Source organism: Coenobita brevimanus, chromosome 59 (assembly GCF_032717465.1).
Source record: "Coenobita brevimanus isolate Jiangsu-jjx chromosome 59, ASM3271746v2, whole genome shotgun sequence".
Taxonomy (NCBI): domain Eukaryota; kingdom Metazoa; phylum Arthropoda; class Malacostraca; order Decapoda; family Coenobitidae; genus Coenobita; species Coenobita brevimanus.
In genome coordinates, this window is record NC_137012.1 from 4,754,774 (window position 1) to 4,763,841 (window position 9,068).

The window sequence follows — 9,068 nt, forward strand, 5'->3', positions numbered from 1 at the left end:
AACATAGCAGTAGGTTCCCTCACACCCTTATGCCTTCCCTCACACCCCCATACCTCCCTCACACATTTCAGTCCCTTCCCTCACTTCGGACTGAAAATGTGTCATGATCTGGAGAGTGTAGCATACATCCACTCACCACCACGGTCAGGCGTCAATTGAACTTGCTTTTCATGCAAGCTGACGTCACTCCGATACTCCGCCCCCTGCGCCAGCTTGGACTCGTTTTAGGTAGACTTAGGGTGACATATTGGTCCGTATTCTCGTCGGGGAAGCTGGTAATACCTTTTCCCCAGCGATATATTTTGCTTATTACACCTTGCTGTCGTCGCCTGTGTTATTCAAATCTTTCGAATATCGCCACACACTGCATAAACAAGGTACAAAAGGAGATTAACCAGCCATATCCAGAAATAAATAGCTAAGGAAGAGGTGTTACGAGCCCCGCTGAACCAACGAGACTACGTACCACAGTCTCTCACTCATTAACAGAGCCATAATACACTTTACACATGCACGCCCCACACTACACCCCTAAGCCTTCCACATAGACTCGTACACCCCTGCATGAAGCACTGGCTGGGAGGGCATTATTTCTACGTCAATAAAAACTGGTATTCCTCGGAGTTTAGGATATTTTTATGTAAAAAAAAAAAAAAAAAAAAAAAAAAGGTTAGTAGCTCGCAATAATAATAATAATAATAATAATAATAATAAAAATAATAATAGTCGTCGTCATCATCATCATCATCATAATAATAATAATTCAAGTTCTGTTCATTTCGAGGTGTGTGGTCATAACGTATTTTAAAGATTGAGGGTCATAGGTCAATGCAAATAAAGTGATGAGCACATGGAGATTTTAGATTGTGGCGATTTGAGTGAAGTTTTAGATGGTGGCGATTATAGAGAAACTTTAGACTATGGGAATTGTAGGGGTATTTTAGATATTGGCGATTGCAGGGAGATTTTAGATAGTGGCGGTAGCAGAAAGATTTTAGATACTGGCGACGGTAGAATTATTTTAGATACTGGCGATAGTAGAAAGATTTTAGCGGTGATAGTCGTGCTTTTACCCTTCATATCCACAGCACACGATTTTAGCCTGTATGTAAGATCTGTGTAATCTTCTCTGACGTATATTCATAGTTATTAGGTATACAGGGTGAGTACGCGACTGACTGCGGTGCCTTCGTGACTCAGACCCGCATTCTCGTCGCTTGTTGAGGCTCCTAACACATCTTCCTTAGCGATTTTTTTTTGGTTTTTATGGCCGGTTAATAAATTTTTCTACGTTATTTATAAAGCGTATGGTGATATTTGAATTATTTGAGTATCACAGAAGGGGATGACAAGTTGCATTAGGCAAATAAATCGCTTTGGAAAAAGTATTAGGGAGCTTACCAAGTTGACGAGAATACAGATCTCACTTTGTTAAGAAACAGTGTTTCGCGGCTGAGGCATTGTGTTGTGGATGCAGAATGGTAGGATGGAGACGGACAGAGAAATAGACTGCACAGCCATACTATTTTTCCTCTAATTTGGCCTAAAACTGCCGCATGTCCAACTTGAATGCTAAGCTGTAACAAGCGATGAGCATCAGAATATGCTGCTAATTCCGAAGAAGTGCTATGGAAAGGATGCTCAACCTCAGCATTGCCTTTCTCTGTCACTAAGCTACCTGGTATAAGCTGCAAAAAGAAGAACCTCTGTCCAAGTTAAAGTGAAGGGATTATAGCAAACAGGACGAGGGCTTAGAACAGGACGAGGGCTCTCTGCCTGTGTATCTCCCTAGTAAATCTCAAGACTACTCGTATATGGAGTAGATTAGAGAGACCTTCACCACAATCAATAAAAAGGAGTCCCCATTTCACTCAGTTACTGTATGTGAGGCTTGTGCAAGAGATGGCTAATGAGGGAAGAGCATAGGCCAGTATTCTTGTCTGATTCGGAGGCTCCCTAACACCTCTTCCTTAGGGATTTGCTTTTGCATATGGTATCTATGCAGAGTATAGTGATATTAGAATAATTTACGTAACACGGAGGATAGTAGGCTAAGGTGAAATAAGCGGAAAAGGTCGCCAAGGAAAAGGTGTTAGGGAGCTTCCTTAACCGACGAGAAAACGGGTAATAGTGTCCCGTTAACGATGAACCAGTATTTATGGTTAACTTATGTTCTGTACTCCTTTCACTTTAACTTGGCCAAAATTTTCGTTCATTGACAGCTGATTCCACGTAGCCCGGTGGTTGAAAAGGGCAGTACTACGACTCTACATCCATTCCATTGCACTTCTTCGTGACTAGCATCGTATTTCGATGCAAAATCCTTATTGCAGCTCAGTATTCAAGATGGAAAGTGGCCAACGGTAGATCAAGTTAGAGTATAAAAGGAGACTTAGAAAATGCGTGAATAATTGCCCTGCAAATCTTCTTAATGAGAACGTAAATTATTTTCTTAGTAAACTGCGTACCTCAATTAATCTCTCTCTCTCTCTCTCTCTCTCTCTCTCTCTCTCTCTCTCTCTGGCGGCATATGACCTTGACAGTTGCGCCGCCAGATATTAATAGTCATTTAATCAGTCTCTCTCTCTCTCTCAAAAATTTATCGTGGATAATGAGGAACATGCACGCTTGATGTATATGTATGTGTATCTATCTATCTATCTATATATATATGTGTGTGTGTGTGTATATGTGTGAGAGAGAGAGAGAGAGAGAGAGAGAGAGAGAGAGAGAGAGAGAGAGAGAGAGAGAGAGAGAGAGAGAGAGAGAGAGAGAGAGGGTTAGGAATGGAAGGAGATATGGAGGAAGAGATGAAAATACGAGGGAAAAAAAGGAAAGGAGGAAAGAGAGAGAGAGAGAGAGAGAGAGAGAGAGAGAGAGAGAAGAAGATTTAAAGACAGACTTAGCAGAGGGAAACGGGGAGGGAGGTGAGGAAGGAAAGAGAGAGAGCGGGAGGGACGAGGGGAAGGAAAGGTACCATCTGCTTTAAGAAATTCACGTGCCCCCTCCTCCTCTCTCTCTCTCTCTCTCTGTATGTCTGTATGTCTATATCTATATCTATCTATCTGTCTATCTATCTCATCTCATCAGCCGTTTGAGTGTCCACTGCAAGACAGGCCTATCCCGACCGAAGTGGGGACGATACAGCCAAAATATCTCTACCAAGTGGCTTAGGCTGTCTAGTAGAGATTGTATGTAGGGTGAGAAGTGCTTGTAAGTGTAATTGTAGTGTTGGCGTGGCTTTGGATGTGTGTGTAGTCTGTGCACCAAGTGTAATCGGCCTGCGCAAGCCGACTGGGTGCAAGCATACTTTATAGTATGCGACACTGGTTCAACCACAGCACCCCTGATGTCCGCCAATGCAGTACGTTGCCAGAAGAACGCTCCCAAAGTTTATTACCCTGGCGGGGCACGAACCCTCGTTCTTCAGTGTACGAAAACGCACACTTTACCACTGTACCACAGAGGTTCTCTCTCTCTCTCTCTCTCTCTCTCTCTCTCTCTCTCTCTATATATATATATATATATATATATATATATATATATATATATATATAAAGTATATACATCTATGTGTCTATCTATCCTTGTCCTTTCTTTTACCTTTTCTTTCTTGGTCCCAATGCATACCGGTCTTTCTACCTCTTCCTTTCCCATCCTTCTATTCCTTTTCCCTCTGTTTTACTCTTCCTTTTTCTCCTTCCGTTCCTTCTTCTTCTCCCTTTCCTCCTTCTTAGTTCTTTCCTCTCTCTCCGAAGTCCTTCCACCTCTCACTGTCTTTCTCTCCATTTCCTTCACCACCTGTTGTCTTTCCCTCTCTCCTCCTACTCCTCTCCTCTCGTCTTTCCCCTCCTCCATTCCCCCTACCCCCACTACCAGCAACTTCAACTTAATCAGCGACTTAAGCACAGAATAATGAATGAAGCATCAGCTTCTTTACCACGAGAGAACATCTAATTTGAATATAATGAAACGCGAAGCAAAAACACTTAATTATGCAAAAATAATAATAATAATAATACGTCACGCTATTAAAGGTTTAATGACCAAAGCATAATTTTTTTTATTACCACTCCAACGTTCCATTCCTTTCTTTTTTTTTTTTTTTTTTCATAATAATTATTACCTTTTTCACAGAGTTTAAAATAGGTTACCATGCCTTCAAATTCGAAAAGTTTTGCCTATTATTCTTTGCTCTAAATTTTTAAGCCTGTCTCCACGATGGCCTCAAAATTTCCTGTTACCTTCAAGAGATTTAATTTCAGCTAAGAAAAGGTAACTTGTACTGAAAGGCGTATTTCAGACTTGCCTCTAACTACTCATGTTTTAATTTTTCCTGTTATGTTGATGAGAATTGTCTGAATGTGGCATTAAGTGGACGTAGTAGTAGTAGTAGTAGTAGCAGTAAAAGTTGTGTTGGTAGTGGTACTAGTAGTAGTAGTATTAATAGTAGTAGCAGGAGGAGGAGGAGTAGTGGCGCTGGTAGTTGTAGTAGTAGTAGTAGTAGTGGTAGTAGTAGCAGGAGGAGGAGGAGTAGTGGCGCTGGTAGTTGTAGTAGTAGTATTAGTGGTAGTAGTAGCAGGAGGAGGAGGAGGAGTAGTGGCGCTGGTAGTTGTAGTAGTAGTATTAATAGTAGTAGTAGCAGGAGGAGGAGGAGTAGTCGCGCCGGTAGTTGTAGTAGTAGTAGTAGTGGTAGTAGTAGCCTCTGGTTCATCTATAATATCACCTTCGTGACTAGCATAGTACTGTTGTGTTAATCTGTTCTAGAAAATCAGCATTCAAGGAGGAAGTACGGCAATTTTAGTCCAAGTTAAAGAGAAGAATCAGTTTTTAATCTTGCCAGTCCCGAATTCATGACACGGAATTATCATCGCATGTTACCACTTGGTCACGGATACGCCTGGGATGTTCTAGCAACCTTATTCTTGCTACATCCAGACGATTTTCCTTAGCTTCTAGAAAGACCATTTGTAGTGACGAAGTTAGAAACCGTCTTCCCTTCATCTCCACTCCCCCCCCCCTCTTCAATAACCTAAGGTCTCTGGCAAAACTTATGAAAATTGCCTAAAGTTAGATGGAATATTTTAAGAAAGGCGTTACTGCAATAGAGAATTTATCACGTGCTGTTACACGAGAGAGAGAGAGAGAGAGAGAGAGAGAGAGAGAGAGAGAGAGACGCCTCTCTCTCTCCACTTCACCTTTGAAGTTCCTTCGGGGTGGTAATAACTGGAGAGCGGGAGCTAGCGCGGGAAGCGAGCTATCTTTACTACTCCCTTTCTTCACTTGGTTTCGAAGTTCTCCTTTCCCCTCTGTTTCTTTATCGTCTTTTATCACTTCCATACTCTCTCTCTCTCTCTCTCTCTCTCTCTCTCTCTCTCACACACACACACACACACACACACACACACACACACACACACACACAATAACATAACTTCACTTAAGACTTCACATCAAGAGAGAGAGAGAGAGAGAGAGAGAGAGAGAGAGTAAAAATAACGAGAGCCAGAGAAGTTAGGATCTGCAGTTATTAAAGTTAAGGAAAATGTTACAGAAACAAGTCATACAAATTTTTGGAAAATATTGTAAGAGAAGGGTACTGAGGCGAGACAAAAAAAATTAACAACTATGTATTCAGTCCATTTACATATCAATTCAAAGGTCAGATACTCTGCCAAGCACACCACAAAACCAGTCAGGAGACAGGACTTGTGTGCTGGGCAATCCCCAGGTCCTGTCCTCCACACTTACTATTTCTTAACCAGCCCATACCCTCCTGAGCGGGCTAATGTATGGCCCGGCCTGCACTATATGTGCAGGAAATCTTCGAACGAACGAACGATACTCTGCCCATAGTTGTGTGTCTGTGTCTCTACTTATATGAGTAGCTGATTCTGAGTATGTATCTTTCTGTGTATCCATAAATTTTTCTATACATCTCAATATATGTATAGTTATTCATCTAATTATTTATACTGCATGTCTGTCTGTCTGTCTGTCTGTCTGTGTCAAGTGTCTGTTTATCAACAAATTTCCTGACACGACACACGAACATGAATCAGATTAATAGTAAAGAGTTAAGAACAATGTATGATGAAATATGACAATATATACTTAAGTAGAGAGAGATAATCTCGCTCTCTCTCTCTCCTCGAAAGTCCCTTCCAAATGGTGATGACTGGGGAGAGGGAGTGTGCCCGGGAAGTAAGCTATCTCTACTGCTTAGTTTCTTCATTTGCTTTTCACTATGTTTCTTTCTCTTCTGTTTTTTTAATCATCTTTTATTTCCTCTCTCTCTCTCTCTCTCTCTCTCTCAGTACCAAATTACTAATATGAGACTTCATATCGAGAGAGAGAGACCCAAAAAATGACGGTATTGACCCGCATCTCTTTAACCTCTCTCCTTAGGAGAGAGAGAGAGAGAGAGAGAGAGAGAGAGAGAGAGAGAGAGAGAGAGTTGTATTAGTTTCACACGCTAATGGTAATTTTTTTTTTTATGAGAAAGAAGGAACCAAAGGCCATGAGCCCGCAGTAACAGTTCCCTCCAAGAGAAAAACAAAATACAATAGAGAGCCAAATTCAAGATCCGATTATTTTGAGATGCCTGGACACACTGCGTTTGAAAGACTGGAGATCATAGGCAGCAGGAAATACAGACAGAGGGAGACAGTTCCAGAGTTGACCTGTTGCATAAATGAAAGACTGGGAGTAACGGTTAACTCTTGCATTAGAGAGCTGGACAGAAAAGGGATGAGAGTTTCCTGCCATACGGGTGCTACGCGCCCGTCGTAGAGGTGGAGGAAAGCAAGCAGACAGTTCAGAGGAGCAGTGACCATTAAAGTAGCGATAGAAAAGAGATAAAGATGCAATAGTGCTGCGAAGAGACAGAGGTTGAAGGGAGTCAGTAAGAGGAGGAGAGTTAATGAGACGAAAAGCCTTTGACTCCACCCTGTTGAGAAGAGCTGTATATGGGGAGCCTCCCCACACATGAGAGTTGTACTCCACACAGGGGCGGATAAAACCCCTGTATAGAGTCAACAATTGTGCAGGGGTAAAGAAAGAGCGGAGTCGGCTAAGCACACCCAATCTCTTGGAAGCAGATTTTGCAAGAGATGTAATATGATCTTTCCAAGATAAGTCCCGAGTAAATGAAACCCCAAGCATGTTCAAGGATGATGCAGGATTAAGCTGAATATTATTAAACGTTAGTGGGTACACCTGTGGAAGGTTTTGTCGGGTTGATAGGTGTAAAAACTGAGTCTTAGATGCATTAAAAACAACCATATTATTTTTACCCCAGTCAGAGATACGAGCAAAGACAGACATTAGGTGTGCCATAGCCTCATCCCTTGTTTGTTGGAGTAACTGTTGAGATAGGCGTTGCGGGAACCGAATGGAAAGGTGAAGGGTGGAGTCATCAGCGTATGAGTAGATAGGGTTAGACGTACAGCTTAGAAGATCATTGATGAATATAAGGAAGAGAGTTGGTGATAGGACAGAGCCCTGAGGAACACCACTGTTGATAGATCTAGGAGAAGAACGATGGCCGTCTACAACAGTGGCTACAGAACGACCAGAAAGGAAGCTAGCGATGAAGGCACAAATAGAAGGATAGAAACCTTAGGAGGGAAGTTTGGAAATTAAAGATTTATTCCAGACTCAATCGAAAGCCTTTGAGTTGTCAAGTGCAATGGCAAAGCTTTCGCCAAAGTCCCGATAGGAGGATGACCAGGAGTCTGAAAGTAGGTGAGAAGATCGCCAGTGGAGCATCCCTGACGGAACCCGTACTGACGATCGGAAAGAAGGTTGTGATAGGAAAGATGCTTTAAAATTTTTCTATTGAGAATTGACTCGAAATCTTTTGAAATACAGGGCGTTAAAGCAATTGGACGATAGTTGGAGGGTTTGGAGTGGTCACCCTTCTTTGGGACTGGCTGAATGAGAGCAAACTTCCAGCAAGAAGGAAAGGTACAAGTTGACAGACAAAGGCGAAAGAGTTTGCTTAGGCAGGGTGTAAGCACAGAAGCACAGTTCTTGAGAACAACAGGAGGGACCCCATCAGGCCCATATACCTTGTTAGTACTGAGGCCAGTGATGGCAGAAAATACATCAACTGAAGAAATTTTAATGTCAGCCATGAGGAAGTCAGAGGGGGGAAGTGATGGAGGAACAGCACCGGAATCGTCTAAGGTGGAATTGGAGGAGAAAGTCTGAGTGAAGAGATCTGCTTTATCAGTATAAGAAATAGCTACAGAGCCATCAGAGTAGAAAAGAGGAGGGAAGGATGAGGAGGTAAAGTTATTAGAAAGGTTTTTGGCAAGGTGCCAGAAGGAGCGAGAAGAATTCGAGTTGGAGAGTTGAGAGCATTTAGTACTGATGAAATTATTTTTAGCAGAGCAAAGAACAAACTTAGCACGATTCCGGGCAGAAACGTAAAGATGATGTGATTCAGGGGTGGGTTGGCTCCAGTACCTTTTGTAGGCCCTCTCCTTGTTGCGGACAGCATTAGAACAAGCGTGATTAAACCAAGGCTTTCTTGCGTTAGTCAAAGGATATGAGAAAGGAATGTATGCTTCCATGCCCAAGAGAATAACCTCCATAATGCGCAAGGCACACTCAGATGGCTCCCGGCCATGGAAGCAATAATCATTCCAGGGAAAATCAAAGAAGTACTGCCTGATGGCCTTCCAATCCGTGGCTCCAAAATGCCACAGACGACGTTTCCCTGGAGGGTCCACAGGCCATACCGGAGTGATAGGACAGGTTAAGGTGATAAGGTTGTGATCAGAGGAGCCCAACGGAGAGAAAAGATTAACAGAGTAAGCAGAAGGATTAGTTGTGAGGAAGAGGTCAAGTATGTTGGAGCTCTCTCCAAGGCGGTCAGGGATATGGGTAGGGTGCTGTACAAGCTGCTGTAGGTCATTAAGGATAGAAAAGATGTAGGCTTGTTCACCAGGTGAATCAGTGAAAGGAGAGGAGGCCAAAGGTGGTGGTGAACATTGAAATCTCCTAGAATGGAGATTTCTGAGAAAGGAGAAATGGATAGAATGTGTTCCATCGTAGAAGTA